General features: G+C 48.1%; 1 long non-coding RNA gene across 2 annotated transcripts in view; it reads left to right on the top strand.

The window, feature by feature from the left end:
- Window positions 1–375: 375 nt before the first annotated feature.
- The window catches only part of LOC310674016, a 32,705-nt gene continuing 10,815 nt past the window's right edge, over window positions 376–22,265 (top strand). The window contains exons 1-3 of one of the 2 annotated variants that reach the window (XR_014509317.1): window positions 376–517; window positions 1,127–1,259; window positions 6,130–6,441. This is a non-coding gene — a long non-coding RNA (uncharacterized lncRNA). Of the gene's footprint in view, window positions 518–1,126; window positions 1,260–6,129; window positions 6,442–22,265 lie in introns of those variants that run through there. The other variant, XR_014509316.1, reaches the window with a different exon arrangement.

Raw genomic sequence — 22,265 nt, forward strand, 5'->3', positions numbered from 1 at the left:
GGTCCCACCTGCAGAGCACCCCCCCCCAAGGGAACTCAAAAGATGCCAGGCCACTGTGAGCAGAGAGCAAAACACAAACCAACAGATTCACTTTCTGAGTTGTTCAACGGTGGAACAGAGCCCTTCAGAAGGTGCTGGATTCTCCTTTGGAGGGAGACTTTGAGCAGAGGTTGGATGGGCACCTGTCAGGGATGCTATAGCTGTGATGCCTGCATTGCAGGGGGATGGACTTGATGATCCTTGGTGTCCCTTCTGTGAACTATGATTATGTGGTCTTTGGCTGCTCCTTGGCACATGCCCCTCAGGGCTTGCCACATCCATCCTGCAAACGACGGTTGGCATGCCACAAGATTTCAACAGTCCTCCAGCCACCTATAAGTAGAGGGACCTCTCCTTCCCCTGGCAATTGCTCTTTCACTTGGCTTCTGGTACCTCCAGGATTCCCACCAACCTCCAGCCATGAAGATCTTCTGCCTCCTCTCTGTGGCCGTCCTCCTCTTGATGCTGCTGGCTCCAGGTATGGCCTTCTTCTCAGATGCTTCTTCTCTGAGCAGCTCCACAGCTCTCAGCTTTATTCTCAGCCACTTGCTGTGACTCCCAAAGAGGTGGGATCTTGCCCATCTGTCTTCCTGGAGAATATCCCAAATGGGACTTCAGGTGGACCCTGGGAGAAGAGGATGCTGGACTTGATGGGCCCCCTTTGGCCAAATCCACCAGCCAGTCTCTTCTTATTACCTCATTTATGTGATCCATGGAAGCTCTTGCTTTCAAATCTGTAATAATGCACTTCAGTAAACTCAGCTTTGCGGTGGACAAAAGAACAGGCCAGTTTCCTGGGCAAGGGGGCTTCTCTCTCCCAGTTGGCCAGTGGCCACCCAGTTAAGCCAGTGACTCTGACGCAGCCTTCCCAACCACCTTGGCTCAGACCCTGTCCTGGAGGTGCAGGGAGGCAGCAGAAGGGACTGACTCTGTGCTCCAGCCCTGCATTCTTCCTGCACCAGATTTCCCCAACCTGGTGACCTCCGGGTGTTCAAGCCAGCAGGGCCACGGTGGAAGAAGTCGTGGAAGGTGTAGAAGGACAGTCCTGAGAGACAGAGCCTTCACAGTCTTCTTTTTCTTCATCCAGATTTCACCAGAGGCCAAGCTAATTGCAGGCCGAGATGTCGAAGGCAGAGAGGGGTACTGCGAATTGGTAGGTGCTGGCCACCCCGAAGGGCAATATTCCGGTGTCGTCCCTGGGTGTGTTGCCGTTAAGGTGAGTTAAATCAAATCTTAGTTTTCCTCGAAAATTTGTCAGCTGTGTATCATGACCCCAAATGCATGAGAGTCATCTCTCTGTTCCCCCCCCCCACTCCACTTCTCTCCACTTCTCTTCCAACACTGTGAGTTGGAACAATATTAGTGTGTGCGCAGGGAATTGACAACCCTTTCCCCTCCCCTTGCTGCCCCCATGAAAGCTCTCTGACCCTCAGCCACAACGCCCCTTAGCCTGGCAGGAATGACTCCCTTGGCTGAAAGAACAGCTCTTCGTGGCGTGAGAGGGTGGGGGCTCAGTCACTGACCCTCCTCAAATAGCAAAGGCAACCTGTGTGAAACATCCCTGTGAAGGTGGTTATTGAATCACAGAATTGTAGAGTTGGAAGGGAAAGAGTTCAATGCACACCAACACAATGGTCTCCTCAAATGTGTCCTCTCCTGGGGTTGCTGTTCACATAAAGAAGAAGGAAAAAGAACCTCATTGAAAAAAAAGGTGTATATGGCAGACAGGCCCTGTTCAAATCCCCCCAAGTGCATATATGAAATGCTCAGAGGTCTCTCCTATAATCATAGAATAGAAATGTAGCGTTGGGAGGGACCTAAGGGGTCATCTAGTCCAACCCTCTACAAAACAGACCCTCTGTGTGCAATTTGAACTCTGACAACAGCAGCTCTTCTGCCTCCCAGTTGGAGTCACTGGTCTGGGTTTTCTGAACCACCACCAACACCCGTTTTAACAGTGTCTCCTCCTCTCACAGGGGGCGGGTAACTCTGCAGATCTCCAGTACAAGACCTCTGGTGAAAGGAAGACCACCCTGCTCTCCTCTGATGTGCAGCTGCCTCCACTGCACCCCCATCTCTGCTGGGGAAGAAACCGCTTTGCTTGATGCTGCTGAAGGCGATGCTGGGAAGGAGTCAAGAGGGGACCATCCTGTCTGCCTGTCTACTCATGAGTAAGCCCCACTGTGGCCAGTGGGGCCTGACTCCTTAGTAAGTGGCCTCGGGATTGGAGCTTGGATTTGGTTTGCCTGCAAAAATGCTTTAGCTTCTTCTTTTTAATAAATGCAAGCATTGGAAACCTTTGTGTTGGTTCATGTTGTGAAAACGTTTGCTCGGTTGAGGGTATTTTTTGGGGGGTCAGGCTCTCAGACCCCCCCTCTCTCTCTCTCTCTCTCTCATTGCTGCCATCCAGGCTTTGTGGTTCTTTTCCAAACATGGCTTTGCACAAGGGCATTTCTCACATTGTAGGCCCCCACCTCTCCCTGGGGTCTCCCTGCCCCTTTCTCTCTGTCTCTCCCCTCCAACTGACCTGCTTCCTTGGGCAGCTGCACAGAGAAGGATGTTTCACAAACAGGAATTGAGCAGAGCTGGAAAAGCTAGGGGACATACCTGGAACCTGTCTGCTGCGAAAATATTGATGTTCTATTCAATAATAGTAGTAGCAATAGTAGTAGTAATAATAATAATAGTGGGCTGGGGAAACTCAGCCAGATGGGTGGGGTATAAATAATAAATTACTATATTATTATTATTATTATTATTATTATTATTATTATTATTATTATACTCCACCCATCTGACTGGGTTTCCCCAGCCACTCTGTGTGGCTCAAATATATATACTAAAACACAATAACACATTAAACTATAAAGAACCTCCCTATACAGGACTGCCTTCTGATGGCTCAGGGGTCACATAACTCCACACCCTCCAACATTTCTCTGATGGAAACAGCGACGTCCTCAAGAAAAGTGGGGCATTCTGAGATCAAGTCAGATCAACTTGGAGAGCTTTTGTAAATCCAAGTGGAAATGCTGGTGCAAGAAATGGATCTGGAGGACTGTGGTCTGTAGCCCCGAACACATGTTTTGAGGGGGCATGAGTCAGATGCCCCCATGCAAGGATCCTCGCCTTGCCTACTGCTGGGCATCTCTGCCCACTGGAGCCCAGCCTCCCTTGCTGCCGGGACCCTGGCCCCACGCTGAATGGCCACCCAGCCAGTGTTGGGGGGGGGGGTTTGCACCTGCCAGGAGCAGCCATGGCCAGGCAGGCTCCCTCCTTGATGTGGTCAGGTGAGGAGGCAGCACAGCATGGCCCTGTGAACCCTTGGTGCCCCATGCCTGCCGAGCAATGATGGGGTCTAGAGTTGGGCTGGTGGGAAGGGTTTTGTTCACCCTCTGCACCCAGTTCCTGGTCCCCCCTGCAAACCGCCCAGCCATCAAAAGATGCCATGCCACTGTGAGCAGAGAGCAAAACACAAACCAACAGATTCACTTTCTGAGTTGTTCAACAGAGGAAAAGAGCCCCTCAGAAGGTGCCGGATTCTCCAATGCAGGGAGATGCTATAGCTGTGATGCCTGCATTGCAGGGGTTGGACTATGTGACTCTTGGTGTCCCTTCTGTGAACCTATGATTCTGTGGTCTTTGGTTGCTTCTTGGCACATGCCCCTCAGGGTTTTCAACATCCATCCTGCAAACAACGGTTGGCATCCCACAAGATTTCATCAGTCACCCAGCAACCTATAAGTAGGGGGACCTTTCCTTCCCCAGGCAATTGCTCTTCCACTTGGCTTCTGGCATCTTCAGTATTCCCACCAACCTCCAGCCATGAAGATCTTCTGCCTCCTCTCTCTTGCCGTCCTCTTCTTGATGCTGCTGGCTCCAGGTATGGCCTTCTTCTCAGATGCTTCTTCTCTGAGTAGCTCCACAGCTCTCTGCGGTATTCAATTTAAAGCTGCCTCTGAACATCACTTGCTCTGACTCCCAAAGAGGTGGGATCTTGCCCCTCTGTACTCCCGGAGAATATCCCAAATGGGGCTTCAAGTAGACCCTGGGAGAAGAGGATGCTGGACTCGATGGGCCCCCTTTGGCCAGATCCACCAGCCAATCTCTTCTTATTACCTCATTTATGTGATCCATGGAAGCTCTTCCTTTCAAATCTGCAATAATGCGCTTCAGCACACTCAGATTTGTGGTGGGTAAAAGAACGGGCCAGTTTCCTGGGCAAGGGGGCTTTGTTGTATTCACAAAGTAAAGGAAGGATTGAACTCTGATTAATAAGAATACACACAGAGACTTGAACCATCAAGCCTCTGGGAAGGGTGCGTATAATTGTGTCTCTCTGTGCTTGTCCGTTGTCTGCAGCCCCTCTGGCCCAGGCCATTTTATTCACAAAAGAACTTTTTGCAGAGTGTTCGTAAGAACCAATCAGATTTCTTCTGAGCATTTCACAAACCCACGTGGGGAGAAAGTTAAAACTACTAAAACTAATTAAGCACAAATATTTCTGGGGTAAATAAAGAACAGAATAAGGAGGATGGCCAGGAGGACAGAGACCGTTATCACCTTAATGTGAGATCTGTTTCCTGGCCCTAAGATTAAGATCCTACATCAAATAAACTTGCCCACTGTCTGATCCTACATCAAATAAACTTGCCCAGGACGCCTGCCTGTCTAAGTGTGTACGTGATTCGTGAAGAGCAGGGAGAAATGGGCAGCAGAGGCAAAAGGGCATCAAAAGGGCATGAATGTAAAATCTTATGGGATTTAATCAGAAATTATCGTCAATATATCAAACCCAGTCAACACAATGCTTTCATCATGGACACGATGGCTTGATGTATATTTTATAATTCCTCATGGTAATCCCACCTGATCACTACATTGACAAATGTATCCTGATCTGGATATTTACACTCCTACAGGGCTTCTCTCTCCCAGTTGGCCAGTGGCCACCAAGGGAAGCTAGTGACTCTGACACAGCCTTCCCTACCACCTTGGCTCAGACCCTGTCCTGGAGGTGCAGAGAGGCAGCTGAAGGGACTGACTCTCTGCTCCAGCCCTGCATTCTTCCTGCACCAGCTTTCCCCAACCTGGTGCCCTCCGGGTGTCCAAGCCAGCAGGGCCATGGTGGAATACGTTGTGGAAGGTGTAGATTGACAGTCCTGAGAGACAGAGCCTTCAAAGCCTTCTTTTTCCTCCTCCAGATTTCACAAGAGCCCAAGGTTATTGCATTCAGAGATGTCGACAGCAGAATGGGATACTGCAAACTCCTAGGTGCTGGCCGCCCCGAAACACACTTTTTAGGTGTGGTCGCCAATGGTGTTGCCGTAGAGGTGAGTTAAATTAAATCTTAGTTTTCCTCAAAAATTAATTGTGTTTCATGACTCCAAATGCATGTGACGCATCTCTCTGTCCGCCCCCCCCACTCCACTTCTCTCTTAATCTTTACATCCACTGTGAGGGGGAACAATATTAGTGTGCAAACTGGGGGGGTGACAACCCTTTCCTCTCCTCTTGCTGCCCCCATGAAAGCTCTCTGACCCCTCAGCCAAAACTCCCCTTAGCCTCCCTTGGCTGAAAGGACAGCTCTTCGTGGCATGAGAGGGTGGGGGCTCAGTCACTGACCCTCCTCAAATAGCAAAGGCAACCTGTGTGAAATGTCCCTGTGAAGGTGGTTATTGAATCACAGAATTGCAGAGTTGGAAGGGAAAGAGTTCAATGCACAGCAACACAATAATCTGCTCAAATGTGTCCTCTCCTGGGGTTGCTGTTTGCATAAAGAAGAAGAAGGAAAAAGAACCACATTAGAAAAAAAGTGTGTATGGCAGCCAAGCCCTACTCAAATCCACCCAAGTGCATACAAGAATTGCCCAGAGGTCTCTCCTACTATCAGAGAATAGACATGTAGCGTTGGCAGGGACTGAAGGGGTCACCTAGTCCAACCCTCTGCAAAACAGACCCTCTGTGTGCAATTTGAACTCTGACAACAGCAGCTCTTCTGCCTCCCAGTTGGAGTCACTGGTTTGGGTTTTCAGAACCACCACCAACACCCATTTTAACAGTGTTTCCTCTTCTCACAGGGTGGGGCAGGTAACTCTGCAGATCTCCGGCGCAAGACCTCTGATGAAAGGAAGACCACCCTGCTCTCCTCTGATGTGCAGCTGCCTCGACTGCACCCCCATCTCTGCTGGGGAAGAAACCGCTTTGCTTGATGCTGCTGAAGGCGATGCTGGGAAGGAGTCAAAGGGAGCCGTCCTGTCTACCTGTCTACTCATGAGTAAGCCCCTCTGTGGCCAGTGGGGCCTGACTCCTTAGTAAGTGGGCTCGGGATTGGAGCTTGGATTTGGTTTGCCTGCAAAAATGCTTTAGCTTTTTCTTTTTAATAAATGCAAGCATTGGAAACCTTTGTGTTGGTTCATGGTGTGAAAACGTTTGCTGGGTTGAGGGTATTTTTGGGGTGGTCAGGCTCTCAGACCCTCTCTCTCTCTCTCTCTCTCTCTCTCTCTCTCTCTCTCTGCCAGTCAGTGGTGCCATCCAGGCTTTGTGGTTCTTTTCCAAACATGGCTTTGCACAAGGGCATTTCTCACATTGTAGGCCCCCACCTCCCCCTGGGGTCTCCCTCCCCCCCCTCCTCCCCCTTTCTCTGTCTCTCTCCTCCAACTGTCCTCCTTCCTTGGGCAGCTGCACAGAGAAGGATGTTTCACAAACAGGAATTGAGCAGAGATGCAAAAGCTAGGAGACATACGCTGCAACCTGTCTGCTGTGAAAATATTGATGTTCTATTCAACAGTAGTAGTAGTAATAGTAGTACTAATAATACTCCACCCATCTGACTGGGTCTCCCCAGCCACTCTGTGTGGCTCAAATATATATACTCAAACATCACAACACGTTAAACATTAAAAGACATTCCTATGCCTTCCGATGGCTCAGGGGTCACATAACTCCAGACCCTCCAACATTTCTCTGATGGAAATGGGGAGGCCCTTAGGAAAAGTGGGACATTCTGAGATCAAGTGAGATCAACGTGGACAGCTTCTGTAAATCCAGGACTGTCTCTGGAAGATGGGGACACTTGGAGGGTTGGAGGGGCATTGAGAAAGAAGACGGGGGTGATGAAGGAGAAGGGGGAAGGGAGAGCCTTGTGGAGAGGACCGGCCCAAGACATTTGAGCCTCTGAGGCAAACCTCAAAATGGTGCTTTCCAGCCCCCACCCAGCCCCTACCCAGGGAAGAAGGGGTGAGTTGAAATCTACATTAGGATCAAGAGGGAGGATATCAGCAACTCCTCCGAGTCACCAAGATGCATTTCTTGGGGGCTGAATCTGATGCTGCTGTGGATCCGGCCACCCGATGTGGGCACTACCCCTTGCCTCATGAGTGGACTGGCCCACCTGTTGATCTCTGTCCTTCATGGCAGGGAAGGTAGAGACAGGGAGATGGTGGGAAGCAGAGCTGAGGGGAAGGAAGGCGATGAGTCGGGGGCAGCTTGGACCACACAGCGAGGTTTCCCCCAGGCTTCTAGGCAAGGCATGCATGCCTTCCAACTTTTTTCCAGTGAAAAGAGGGATGTCCTGTTCCATCATCATCATCATCATCATCATCATCATCATCATATTACACTGGTCAACAACAAATTTGTTGTCTGCGTTTTTTCAGTTGATTTAGGACGAATCTGATGCGCTGAATCCAAAAATCACATTGGTTTTGCTCAATCAGGTCACGTTTTTGAGCTATGGCCACATGTCATTTTTTACGTTTTTGTTCACATGTACGCTTCTGTGGAGCATTTCAGAAGAAGTTGGTGGGGGTAAAATGCCATGTCGAATAACTGTTTTGAAAATGATATTTATTAAAAGTTTTATAATTACAAAAAGAAAGAAAAAACGAAAAAACACAGTATATATATAAAAAAATAGAAAATAAACGAAAAATTAAGAAATACATAAAAAATAAAAGCAAAAAAGAAGACAATACCTCCACACAACTGGAAAAAAACAACAAAAACATTTAAAAACACATCCATTTTTCACATCTCTATCCTTCAATGACTTATTTCCTCGACCTCCTCCCACCTCCCTTTTTTGTATTCCAGTTAATAATTAAGTCAGCAAATCCTTTCCATCTTTCACTGCTTACTTTCGTTTAATTATCTTAATATATTTTAACCTTATCTTCCCATCAAAATCTTAAAATTTATCTATACTTCAATCTAAAAAACCTTAAATCTTAAATCCTTAAATCCTAAAATCTTAAATCCTTATCATATTTCTACTAAAGTCATATAAGTTCATTCCATCATCTCCCAACATTCCTTAATTATGCTATATTACTCTAAATAATATTTTAAAAATTTCCAATCTTCTTCCACCGTCTGTTCTCCCTGGTCTCGGATTTTGTCAGTCTTTTCTATCAGTTCCATATAGTTCATCAACCTGGTGCTCTTCTATCCGAGGCTCTTAACTCTTCTCCCTGTCCTGTCTGCAAGTTTCTTTTAGTGCCAAAAATTAAGTCCCAAAGGGCTTCCTTCTTAGCAGCTCCTTGATCCCATCTCAGCAAATTTGCCCATACTCCGTATTCAAAGTTGTAATCCAAAAGATGTTCCAAGGCATACTCCACAGGCCCTTTGAGACTAAAGAGCTCCACTTTTCCAGTCTCTCCCTCAGTGCCTCCCTCCATTGAAAAATCTGCCCATCTTCCCTTCTTCAGTCCAAGCGGGGCACCGTCTCTCCAATTCTGACTCTCAGACTCCATCACCTCAGAATTCAACTTATGACCATCAATTTGTTTCTGTGGGGCCAGGACCTCCACTTGAATTTCTTGAGGTGCAGAAACAGTTTGTTCCATCTTCTTCTCCAGAACTTGCCATTTCAAAATTGGTTCCTGAGTCACATCCCGAGTGGTTCCTGTAAAAATGTTCACTTTTTGTTCCAAATCAGATACACTTTGTCCCAAAGTGTCCATTTTCTTTACCGTCAAGTCCGTCTTCTCATGTAATTGTTCCAACAGAACATTTATTTTGTAAAATGCATTCACTAGAGCTTCTTGTTTTTCCATTCTTATCCAGAAACTTTCCAAGGTCACTTATTTCACAGCCCTTGGTTCTTAGTGGAAAGTTCCACTTCGCAGTTGCAACAGTTTCAGAAGCTCCCTCTATAGGAAACAGTTTCTATTTGTATCTATCCTTGTTATTCCAAATCAAAATCCAGTGTCAAAGTTACTGTTCAACTTTTCTCCTTTTTAAGTGCCACAAGAACAATACAAAGAATATATATCTTGTATTCAACCGTCCATCAGGATGTATTCCATTCCCAGTTATTAATTTTCTCAGATCATAAAACTTTTGGACAGCCCGATCCCAGGCTTGAAACAGTGGTAAATTATCTTGTCTCCCTCACTCTCCTGCAGGTTTAAACCATCCACAAAAGATTCCCCCCTCTTCTCCTGCTTCCAAGGGGGTATTCGATATCTTAAATGGTGAAAATTTAATACTTTACAGAGTACTTTTCCCAGGCTTTAGCTTGTGACGTCTTTGCTTTGATCTGTTTACAAAACGGAAGGCGGACATCCTGTTTAGCCCATCACGTTCAAATGCCAAATTTAGATGTTTAAATAGTCCAATTTTCTGTTTACTTACAAATAATTACTTAGAGTCCAAATGTCCACAGGAAAAGTCGGCGCTTTCTGGCAACAGCAATGCGGCTTCACTCCTTGAAAGAAGCGGTTGATTCGATGTACCGCACCGCTAACCCCACGTCGCTCCGGAGCCCCGGAACCGGGTCTCCCCACGAGTAGGGGAGGCGCAAAAGGTACCTGCCGAATCCCAAGTCCATGGGCTTCTTCCGCCCGTGGTTTCTAGTGGGTCTCCACCTCGCTGTGGCGGTCAGACCCTGATTTCCAAGGAGCGGATTCCTCCGAAACAGAGGAAATCCGCCATTACCAGAAGCGCCAACCCGGAAGTCGTCAAATAATTGTTTTGATTGGAAATGATTATTTTAATGACAAGAAGTATTCAGGTCTGATAGTTATGGGTGATTATGTCGAAAAGGGATCAGTCTGAAGTCATAAAACCTCCAAATCTTCCATAAATTGGTGCGGCAAAGCATAAAGTTGGGGATCAAAACTAAGTTAATGGGGCAGCCGCCCCACGAAGTATCCTGATCTTCAATCAGCACGTTGCCCTTTAGCTCATTGTGATGAAATTCCAGTGTCTATCTTCGGAGAACTTCCTGACATTAGTGACGAAGATGCCTCCAGTGTTGAAGGACATGAAGAAGAAGAAGTGGTTCTTGAAGATGATGCTTCACATCCATTTTCCCAAAAGGAGTTGAATGATCTAGTTTGCGACCTCAGCTTGTCAAAGGACTCTGCCGAACTGTTGGCATCCAGATTGAAGGGAAAAAAACCTCCTCTCTGACAGTGCTCGCATCAACGTCTTGCGCAACAGGCATCAAGAGTACCTCCGTTTTTTCTCGGAAGAGAAGGACTTGGTGTACTGTGCAGATATTGCACAGCTTCTGCTCAAGCTTGGAGTGCCACAGTACGAACTCAAAGATTGGAGACTGTTCATTGACAGCAGCAAGCGATCACTGAAATGTGTTCTGCTACACAACGGCAACCAGTTTGCCTCTATACCCCTGGCTCCCTTGAGTACACTGAAGGAGAACTATGAAGTGGTGAAGTATGTGCTGGAGAAAATTGGTTATGATCAGCATAAGTGGTTTATTTGTGTTGACCTGAAGATGGTGAACTTTTTGGGGGGACAACAGTCTGGCTTCACCAAGTACCCATGTTTTCTGTGCATGTGGGATAGTAGGGACCGTGCTCAGCATTACACGAAGAAGGACTGCCCTGTGCGGGAGGAATTGGTGCCTTGCAAAGAAAGGAACGTCATCAACGACCCTCTGGTGGACAGAGACAGAATACTCTTCCCACCGCTGCACATCAAGCTCGGCTTAATCAAGCAGTTCACCAAGGCTCTGGACAAGGATGGTGACTGCTTCACTTACTTGTGTCAGGCTTTTCCAGGATTGACCATGGAGAAGTTGAAAGCTGGCATCTTTAACGGTCCTCAGATCCATCAGCTCATCAGAGATCCAGAGTTCGGAAACCCCACGAACGAAGTGGAACTGGAAGCGTGGAAGGCATTTGTTCTGGTGGTGAAGAACTTTCTTGGCAACAATAAGGCCAGAAACTACGCAGAACTTGTCAACAACATGCTGACTGCTTTCAGAAACCTGGGCTGCAACATGGGCGTCAAGATGTACTACCTATTTTCACATATGGACCAGTTTCCTGAGAACCTGGGTTCAATGAGTGACGAGCAGGGGGAGAGATTCCATCAGGACATGAAAGAGATGGAGACCAGGTATCAGGGTCGCTGGGATGCAGTCATGATTGCTGACTACTGTTGGACTCTGAAGAGAGACCTCTGTGCTGCTGAGCTTTCCAGGAGTTCCAAGAAACAGAAGTTCAAGCCCTGAAGTTTGAAAAATGGTGAAGCAACATGCAATTTACGTGTACTTACCTTTATCAATGCCCAACATTCAGTTTACAGTAAACCTGACCTGATGGAGAGAAACAGATGCCATTTCCTGATTCAGCAGTGCAAAAATACCCTAAATCAGTTGTAGAAATCTAGACAGCATTCAAAAAGTACAAAATTGTTGCCCAGTGTTATTTATACTGGGTTGCTCCAGTCTCTCTGGGCGGCTTCCAACATATAGAAAAACACAATAAAACAGCTAACATAAAAAAGCTTCCCTATACAGGACATCCTTTAGATGGCTCAGGGATCACATAACTCCACACCCTCCAACATTTCTCTGATGGAAATGGGGACGTCCTTAGGAAAAGTGGAACATTCTGAGATCAAGTCAGATCATCTTGGACAGCTTCTGTAAATACAGGACTGTCCCTGGAAGATGGGGACACTTGGAGGGTTGGAGGAGCATGGAGAAAGAAGAAGGGGGTGAGGAAGGAGAAGGGGGGAAGGCAGAGCCTTGTGGACAGGACCGGCCCAAGACATTTGAGCCCCAGAGGCAAACCACAAAATGCTGCTTTCCAGTCCCCACATTCCCCTACTCAGTTAAGAAGAGGTGTGGTTAAAACCTACATTAGGATCAAGAGGGCGTATATCAGCGATGCCTCCGAGTCGCCAAGATTCATTTCTTCACTGGTTGAAGATGGGGTTGCCTTTAAGTAATATATCGGGGTTGCCACCATCACTGTGCAGAAGAGGGTCTTTGTGCACCTCAAAATGTGGTCAGCCAGCCCTGTAGTTCTGGGGTTCCTCCTCCTCTTTTTGCTAAGTGGAGCCCTGGACCTCAGCCCCAAATCCAACCCTGATGCCACCTCTCCTCTCCTCTTTCTTGCAAGCGAGTTGGCATCCTGCTCCACATCCGCAACCTGTGAGGTGTTGACACCTGGAGGCTTAGGAAAAAGATTTCTCATCTGGCTGTGGACCAGGAAGTGCCCTGCATCCCTTCCAATTCTTGGGGTCCTGAACCCATGGAGGGGTTGAATTTAACAGAGGTGTTTAGACAACTTTCTTTGTAGTACTGGGGGCAGGAGGAGGGGGTGGGAGACCCCAGGGAGAGGTGGGGGCCTACAATTTGAGAAATGCCCTTGTTCAAAGCCATGTTTGGCAAAGAACCCAAAACCTGGATGGCACCACTGACTGGCAGAGAGAGAGAGAGAGAGAGAGAGAGAGAGAGAAAGAAAGGGTTTGAGAGCCTGACTAAAAGAAATACCCTCAACCCAGCACACGTTTTCACACCATGAACCAACACAAAGGTTTCCAATGCTTGCATTTATTAAAAAGAAAAAGCTAAAGCATTTTTGCAGGCAAACCAAATCCAGGCTCCAATTCCGAGGCCACTTACTAAGGAGTCAGGCCCCACTGGCCACAGTGGGACTTGCTCATGAGTAGACAGGCAGACAGGATGGTCCCCTCTTGACTCCTTCCCAGCATCGCCTTCAACAGCATCAAGCAAAGCGGTTTCTTCCCCAGCAGAGATGGGGGTGCAGTCGAGGCAGCTGCACATCAGAGGAGAGCAGGGTGGTCTTCCTTTCACCAGAGGATTTGCACCGGAGATCTGCAGAGTTACCCGCCCCCTGTGAGAAGAGGAGACACTGTTAAAACGGGTGCTGCTGGTGGTTAGGAAAACCTAGACCAGTGACTCCAACTGGGAGGCAGAAGAGCTTCTGTTGTCAGAGTTCCAATTGCACACAGAGGGTCTGTTTAGCAGAGCGTTGGACTAGACGACCCCTTCAGTGCCTCCCAATGCTACATTTCTATTCTATGATTGTAGGAGAGACCTCTGGGCAGTTCTTGTATGCACTTGGGTGGATTTGAGTGGGGCTTGGCTGCCATACACACTTTTTTTCTAATGTGGTTCTTTATCCTTCTTCTTCTTTTTGTGAACAGCAACCCCAAGAGAGGAAACATTAGAGCAGATCATTGTATTGGTGCGTGTTGGTGTGCATTTAACCCTTTCCTAAACGGCCTTGGTCCAGTATATCTGAAAGAGCGTCTCCACCTCCATCGTTCTTCTCGGACACTGAGGTTCAGCTCCGAGGGCCTTCTGGTGGTTCCCTCACTGCGAGAAGCCAAGTTACAGGGAACCAGGCAGAGGGCCTTCTCGGTGGTGGCGCCCGCCCTGTGGAATGCCCTCCCACCAGATGTCAAAGAGAACCACAACAACCAGACTTTTAGAAGACATCTGAAGGCTGCCCAGTTTAGGGAAGCTTTAATGTTTGATGTATTACAATATTTCAATATTTTTTGGGAAGCCGCCCAGAGTGGCTGGGGAAGCGCAGCCAGAAGGGCGGGGTATAAATAATAAAATTATTACTTTTTTATTATTTCCTTTCCAACTCTACAATTCTGTGATTCAATAACCACCTTCACAGGGATGTTTCACACAGGTTGCCTTTGCTATTTGAGGAGGGTCAGCGACTGAGCCCCCACCCTCTCATGCCACGAAGAGCTGTTCTTTCAGCCAATGGAGGCATTAAGAGGAGTTATAGCTGAGGGGTCAGAGAGCTTTCATGGGGGCAGCAAGGGGAGAGGGCAGGGTATTCACCCCCCAGTGTGCACATTAATATTGTTCCAACTCACAGTGAATGTAAAGATTAAGAGAGAAATGGAGTGGGGGGTGCAGAGAGATGTGTCACATGCATTTGGGGTCATGAAACACAACTGACTAAATTTTTGAGGAAAACTAAGATTTGATTTAACTCACCTTAACGGCAACACACCAAGACACCACACCCATAGCGTCGCCTTAGGGGTGGATGGCACCTAATAATTTGCAGTACCCCTCCCTGCTGTTGACATCTCAGAAGGCAAATAGGTTGGCCTCCGGTGAAATCTGGAGGAAGAAAAAGAAGACTTTGAAGGCTCTGTCTCTCAGGACTGACCTCACATAAATGAGGTAATGAGATTGGCTGGTGGATCTGGCCAAAGGGGGCCCATCGAGTGAAGCATCCTCTTCTCCCAGGGTCCACCTGAAGCCCCATTTGGGATATTCTCCAGGAGGACAGAGGGGCAAGATCCCACCTCTTTGGGAGTCACTGCAAGTGGTGCTCAGAGGCAGGTTTAAATTGAATACAGTGGAGAGCTGTGAAGCTGCTCAGAGAAGAAGCATGTGAGAAGAAGGCCATACCTGGAGCCACCAGCATCAAGAAGAGGATGGCAACAGAGAGGAGGCAGAAGATCTTCATGGCTGGAGGTTGGTGGGAATCCTGGAGGTACCAGAAGCCGAGTGGAAGAGCAATTGTCTGGGGAAGAAGAGTTCCCCGTACTTATAGGTTGCTGGAGGACTGATGAAACCTTGTGGGATGCCAACCGTTGTTTGCAGGATGGATGTGGCAAGCTCTGTGGGGCATGTGCCAAGGAGCAGCCAAAGACCACAGAATCATAGGTTCACAGAAGGGACACCAAGGATCATCAAATTCAACCCCTGCAGCGCAGGCATCACAGCTACAGCATCCCTGACAGGTGCCCATCCAACCTCCGGCAAAGGAGAATCAGGCACCTTCTGAAGGGCTCCCTTCCACTGTTGAACAAAGTGAATCTGTTGGTTTGTGTTTTGCTCTCTGCTCACAGTGGCATGGCATCTTTTGAGTTCCCTTGGGGGGGGGGGTGATCTGCAGGTGGGACCAGGGCCTGGGGGCAGAGGGTGAACAAAACACTTCCCACTAGCCCAACTCTAGACCCCATCACTGCTAGGCAGGCAGGGGGCACCGAGGGTTCACAGGGCCTTGCTGTGCTCCCTCCTCACCTTCCCACTCCAAGGGGGGAGCCTGCCTGGCCATGGCTGCTCCTGGTAGGTGCACGCCCCAAACACTGGCTGGGCAGCCATTCAGCATGGGGCCAGGGTCCTCACATCAAGGCTCCCCCCCCCGCATTCTTGCATGCTATTTTCACCCATATGGATACATATTACACCACTTTATGCGTTTTGGTGGACATTACTTGATTGAACTGCCTTGTGGAATTCATGGAAGGAGAAGACTTGGAAGGACAGCTCTGTTCCAAATCATGCATAGTTGCAGAAAGTACATGCAGCTGAGGTACAAAACGTTTTTTTGGGAAATAGTCCAGCCCTGATGGAGGTCCTCTCATGCAGTCTATGCCCAAGAGCCAGGTAATCTCCCAACACCACCCCTGCTTGGGGGCCCAGCTGGAAGTTCCTTTGGCCTCACCCAGCTGCAGGGCTCTTCTCAGGATCAGTCCTGAGAATCTTATGGAAACATTTCTGCTTGGGCTTCCTCACCACCCTCTCCAACTCAACAGGTTGTCCCCAACTTCACCAACTGAGTTCTGCATCCTCTCCTCTCCCTAGGCACCACCAAGATCTGGAGGCTATTATCCCACATTCCCTAATAGCTTGGAATAGATTTTGAGGATGCAATGGGGTGGGGTCTGCAGGGGACAAGAGCTGGGATTCCCATCCACAACTGGGCATCTGTGGCCTTGGATACAACCCCATCGGTCCAACAACACCAAATGATTCTGTTGCGCTTCCATGCTCTCCAGATCCATCTTTCCAAGGGAAAAGCAGCCTTGACCTTCTCTTTCCATGGACACTCTTTGCGTGGCAAGTTCCTGTCCCCTACCAGGGAGAAATAAAGACACAGGACACCAGAATTAAGGTTACATGGGCGAATTAGGCCACAACTTTATTGATTTCAGGAATGAGAGGCATTGGCTTAGGCATTGGTCCTATCGACTATCTGGCTCCAGCCCGTTTGCTGAAGACCGGGAAGGGTTAACATCATAAAGGGGGTGTCCCACTGAGGCACGTCAACTAGGAGCTCCCCCGGGTCACCGCTCATGGGCGTGCCTTAGGCCCACACCTCCATAGGCTTTGGACAGGGCCACGCCCCCCGGAGTCCTTTATCGGACCACCCTTCGCTCTTTGGGGGGAGGTGATGGCGTTTCCCCCACACACATCCTCTTGTCCCCTCTTTACCAATGGCTAACCACCAATGCCGAGGAGTGGTGACGAGTTGCTATGATGTAGGCGAAAAACCAAATGGCTAACATTGCCAATTGGGAAAAATTCCTACCATGCCCCTTGCGGCGACAGACCGAAGTCCATAGCAAATTCAGAAGCCTACCTAAAGGGAGGGAGGGTGGGAAAACGTGATGGCTGGCCGGCAAAAGAGGGTGAGCCCTGGCCGCGCCAGCCCTAAATAGGGCCGGCCACGCTCCCCCCCACCAGCCACCCGAATGGCTGGCTGGGTGGACGACGCGGCCGGGATTCCCCGTTCTCGTGGGGGCTGCAACCCAGCCCCCGCGCACATGGGGTGGGCGTGAAGCCCGCAACCCCACCTCCTTGCCAGGTCCCAGAAGTGGCTTTGTGCACTGCCCTACTGTCTATTTGTGAGTGTGTTTGTTTGTGTGTTGTGCTGCTTTTATGGTATTTGTGTTGCTTTCTGGATACTTTGTTTCAACAGTTCTGGCTGACACTGGTTTAAAATTCTGTGCATTGTTGTGAATATATGTGGGGAGCTACAAAAAGTGGGCACCCAAAGTGAGGACAAGGCTTTTCTATTTTATTTTAGAGAAAGGGGAGAAGTATCAGTGCCAGTCGTGAGCTGTTGATCTGGGCTGTGCCTGTAACATTTAGCAGGCAGTTGCTGGTCTTTTGCAATCTCCACAGAGATGGGCCCCAGGAGATGTCTCCAACATCCTTTCCCAAGAGCCTGAAGTTCAAACCCAGCAGGCAAGGTGTGGAACCTGTGGTCACAAGGCTAAGTCCCATTTCCCCACCTGGTCTTGCTTCAAGTTAATTGACAAGCATTGCTCCATCGGATGCCCACAGGCAGCAAAGTTGGGTGAAGCAACTGCCAGATTCAGCACAGTGAACTTGGCAATTATCCCATATCAGAAGGTGATAATGGGGGACAGTGGGTGGGAGTGGGGAGCAGCAATGCCAAAGAGATCCCTTTCCATGCAAACAGATTCAGGGATGGAAGTGGAGAAAATGGGCAAAAAAGCACATTTCAGGTTCCTTGAAAATATTGTTATGCAGCAGCCAAATCTCTGAGTTGGGGAAAATCCACGCGTTTCTGTGCTTGCCCAGAATTCGGTTTCCTTGGAATGAAGGTCAGCGGAGGCTGTGCTGTCGTTTGGATATCTTTTGTTATCTACACATATAGACACCCTGAGCATAAAAAGCAGGGCTTCAAAGCATTAACACCACTCAAAGAAATCCTCCTTCTCAGTCAGAGTATGGATTCGGTACACAGCAAGACACTCTGTGCCTCTAGTTTCCAACCTGCTTCCTACAAAACCCTCAAACTAGCTCAGGACCTCTTTACCTCCAATGCTACCTCTCCCCATATGTACCAACCTGGATCCTGAGATAATCATCTTAGAGCCTTCTACAATCATGGGTAAATCATAAAATTGTAGAGCGAGGAGGGACCCTGAGGGCCCTCCCAACTGTACTTGAGGGGCAGCTAGTGTTGGGACTGTCAGATATTTGTGGACTGCATCTCCCATTACTCCTGGCCAGTGGCCCTTTTGGCTTGCGGGGTAGGGGGAGCCGGAGGTCTCCCTCAACACTGGGAAGTCCCCACATTGGCTCCCAGGAAGAGGACAACAAAGAGATATTTTATATTTGATTTTGGGGAGGGGAGAGAAGGATGGGTGCTTCCTCTGAGCTGTTGGTCTGGGCTGTGTCCTGCCCAGTGATATTTAGGAGGCAGTTGCAGGTCTTTTGCAATTTCCACAGAGATGGGCCCCATGAGATGTCTTCAGCATCCTTTCCCAAGAGCCTGAAGTTCAAACCCAGCAGCCAAGGTGGGGAAACTGGGGTAACAGGGCTAAGTCCCATTTCCCCACCTGGTCTTGCTTCAAGTTAACAGAGAATCGTTGCTCCATCGGATGCCCACAGGCAGCAAAGTTGTGCAAAGCAACTGCCAGATTCATCACAGTGAACTTGGGAATGAGCCCAGATCAGAAGGTGATATTGGGGGACAGTGGGTGGGAGTGGGGAGCAGCAATGCCAAAGACATCCCTTTCCACGCAAACAAATTCAGGGATGGAGTTGTTAAAAATGGGCAAATAACACATGTGAGGATTCCTTAAAAATATTGTAACATTACACCCACATTGCTGAGCATGGAGAAAACCCAGGGGGTTCAGTATTTGCCCGGAGTTTGGTTTCCTTGAAGGTGAGTGGAGACTTTGGTGTCTTTAGGAGATATGGGTTTGTTTTGAACACATAGAGAGAGCCTGGATGGGGTCACAGCATTAACACCCCCAAATTATCCTCCTCAGTTAGTCACAGCATTGGATCCCCTCCTCAGGAAACAGAAATCTGTGTTTCCAGCTTCCAGGCTGCTTCCAACTCCGCTCTCACACTCCACATGGGCTCAGGACCACAGAATCTCAAGGACGGCCTCCCCCCATATGAACTGACCTGGACCCTGAGATCGTCATCAGAAGCCCTTCTTCATGTGCCCCCTTCTCAAGAGGTCTATAGGGCGGCACTGTGAGAAGAGGTCTTTTCTGTGGTGGCTCCCTGTTTGTGGAATACTCTTCCCTGGGAGTCTCATTCTGCTCCTTTAAGTATCAGGCAAAGTACTCTTCTCCCATGCCTTGTGCTAATGAAAAAAATCTATGGTCTTTTACATGTGTGGGGTGTTCTTGTTTGGTTTGTTAATATGATATGTATTTTGCAGTTTTTGATTTTTTAACTGAGCTGTGGTCAAGTCAAAACCTTTATTGCATTAGCAAACTGCCATAGCAAAATAAGACAATACAAAAAAGAAAAAAGACAAACTAGAGACAAGCAACCCAGCAAAATTCAGGTGTTTTGGCTGGCGTAGTGACATTTAAGTTACCCGAAGACAATAATGCAAAGATATAATAGCCAGCGCCCAAAAACTAGTATGCGGGTATATATAAAGCACAAAATGGCCCCAGAACAGACTCAGCATATTGAGTTAAAAGTAATAAAAAGATTAAAACAGGTCCAGGTCTAGGGCACGCTACCCTGTCAGAGTAGCCCTGAGTTTCAGAGCCTGCACTATGAATATTGCCACCCCACGTGAGATTTGGGGATTTGCGTCCACAAGAAGCGATTTCAAACAATCTTCCTTAGATGTAATGGTGGACGGGATCAAAAGGAGGAGCTTAGATCTTATTGGCTCATAAATAGGGCAGTAGAAAAAGAAATGTATGAAGTCCTCTACTTCATTCATTGTGCATGGACATAGACGCTGGGTAATAGGGGTCTTAGAATAAATCCCCTGCAGGAAGGCCGTGGGTATAGAATGGAAGCGGGCCATAGTAAACGCTCTTCTCAAGTTGGGCTCCGTCAGGTCTATCAAGTAGTTGGCAAGTGATCTTACCACTTTCACTTTAGGGAGCCACATGGAGAGGCGAGCTGAGGTGGACTGTGCCCGGTCCATGGCCTCGTCTCTTGTAAGAATCCAGGCCCGGATTTTATGTTTGTCCCAAGAGGACAGCGAGTCAAGATTTGGGAGAGAGTAGCGTGCAGTAATAGTCACCATGGCCTTGGACCATTTATTGCTTTGAGAACACGTTAAAAAGGCTTGCCTGGCTAGTAGGGGACCTGGGGCATTGATTAATTTACAATAAAAGCTAATAATTCTAATGTGGGCTCTCGCAACAATGGAGGGGAGGCCCAGTTCTGTTCTTAACTGTGCTGCAACCGAGCCCTTGGGGAGACCCAGTATCTTCCGTGCAAAAGAGTTTTGTAGAATCTCCAGCCGTTGTAGTGTTTTTAAATTCCACCCCCAGATTTCAACCCCATACAATAACATCGGGAGGACTTTGCTGATAAATGCTTTTCTGATTGGTGGAACCAGCTGGCCGCCTTTTGCATAGTAGAATTTCTCCAAGGCTTTGATGGTTCTGCGGGCAGCCAGGATGGTTGTATTTAGGTGAGCTGACCAGCTAAGCCCATGCTGAAAAATGATACCCAAATACTTGAATGCTGAACAATGTTCAATAGAATGGCCCTCAAAATTCCAGAGTGACTTCCGAGTTTTCATGCCAAAAGTAAGAATTTTGGTTTTGGCGAAATTAATTTTAAGGGAGTTGGTATCACGATATGTCATGAGCCCTCTGAGCATGTTGTTTAAGCCCAGCTTGGTTAATGACAGTATCACCATGTCGTCCGCATAGAGTAATATGGGGATCTTGAGCTGTTGTAAGGAGGGGGCAGATTGATTTAGGGCCTTCGTAGTTGTGACGATGTCATTGATATAGAAATTGAATAGAAAAGGGGCCAAGAGGCAGCCCTGTTTGACCCCTTTATTCAGAGGGAAAGAATCAGAAAGAGCTCCCAGAGGGCCGAATTTTACTCTGGCCGATATGTCATTATGAATTTCCATAAGAAGGAGGAGGAGTCTCTTATCTATGCTGGTATGACTAAGCTTCTGCCATAGCCTATCTCTGGGAATGGAGTCAAAGGCGGAGGTCAAGTCCACAAAAGCCGCGTGTAGTTTGCAGTTGAACCTGTTTAGGTATTTATCAATCAGGGTAAGTAGAACAAGACATTGGCCAGATGTGCTGTGACCTTTGCGGAAGCCAGCCTGTTCCGGATGGAATAGCTTTGTTTCTTCTGCCCACTCAATTAATTTCTCTAGCAAGAATCTAGAGTAAACCTTGTATGATATGTCCAACAGGCTGATAGGTCGGTAGTTGCGCGGATCTTGTGGGTCCCCCTTTTTATGTATTGGGATAACTATGCTCTGTTTCCAGTTAGGTGGAATCTTAAGAGTAGCATTAATGGTGGTAAAGAGAGATGCTAAGATAGGGGCCCACCACGACTGGTTCGATAAGAATACCTCAGGTGGTATCATATCCTCCCCCGGGGATTTATCCCCTGATAGCATGCTAATTAGTTGAGTACATCTCTCTGGGGAGACTGGCTCCCAGGTGGGCAAGGCAGATGCTGGAAGGGTGGTGACTACATTTACGTCAGAATCTGAGGTGGAATACAGCTGAGCAAAGTGAGAGTGCCAGCTGGCTGCTGTGATGTTATTAACAATGAATGAGGGGGGTCTTAGACCTGCATTAATTAAATTCCAAAATTTCTTGTCGTCACGGGTTTTAATGGCCACTGACAGAGCCGACCAGCGTTCTTTCGCAAAGAGCAATTTCTTATGTTGGAGCAGCTTCTTATAGTATGAACGAAATTGGGCTAACTCCCTGATTTTGCTCTGAGTGCTGTCTGCTTTCATGTCTGACTGGAGAAATCTAAGCCTACTTCTGCACTGTTTGCATTCTTGGTCGAACCAGGTTTGATTCTTCCAGGATAGAATCGCACGGGAAGGTTTCGTAAGCGAAGGGAGCAAGTAGACTAGAATTTGCTGGAAAATTGAGAAATGATTCACATTCGTTGTTAACAGCTGAGCTTTCAGGGCTAGGATCTCAGGGGAATTTAGGAGGACTTTTATGTCTTGCTCCAGGTAGATGTCCCACTTCTTGCGTCCGGGGGCCAGGGTCGATGAATCCTGGGGGTGTGGTGAGCTGGGAGGCCCCAGCTGTGTGTGGTGAAAGGAGATGGCAATTGGAAGGTGGTCACTTTCGGTTCTGTTGAACACATTGAAACAGTATGCCTCATCATTAAATGCTGAGGAGGACCAGATGTAATCTATAACACTTGCCCCTCTAGATCCTAGAAAAGTATAGTATCCCCCGGACCAGTCTTTGGGTGTGCCGTGCAAGCTGTG

The sequence above is a fragment of the Podarcis tiliguerta genome (genome assembly GCF_965153285.1).
Source record: "Podarcis tiliguerta genome assembly, chromosome: 3".
Classification (NCBI taxonomy): Eukaryota; Metazoa; Chordata; class Lepidosauria; order Squamata; family Lacertidae; genus Podarcis; species Podarcis tiliguerta.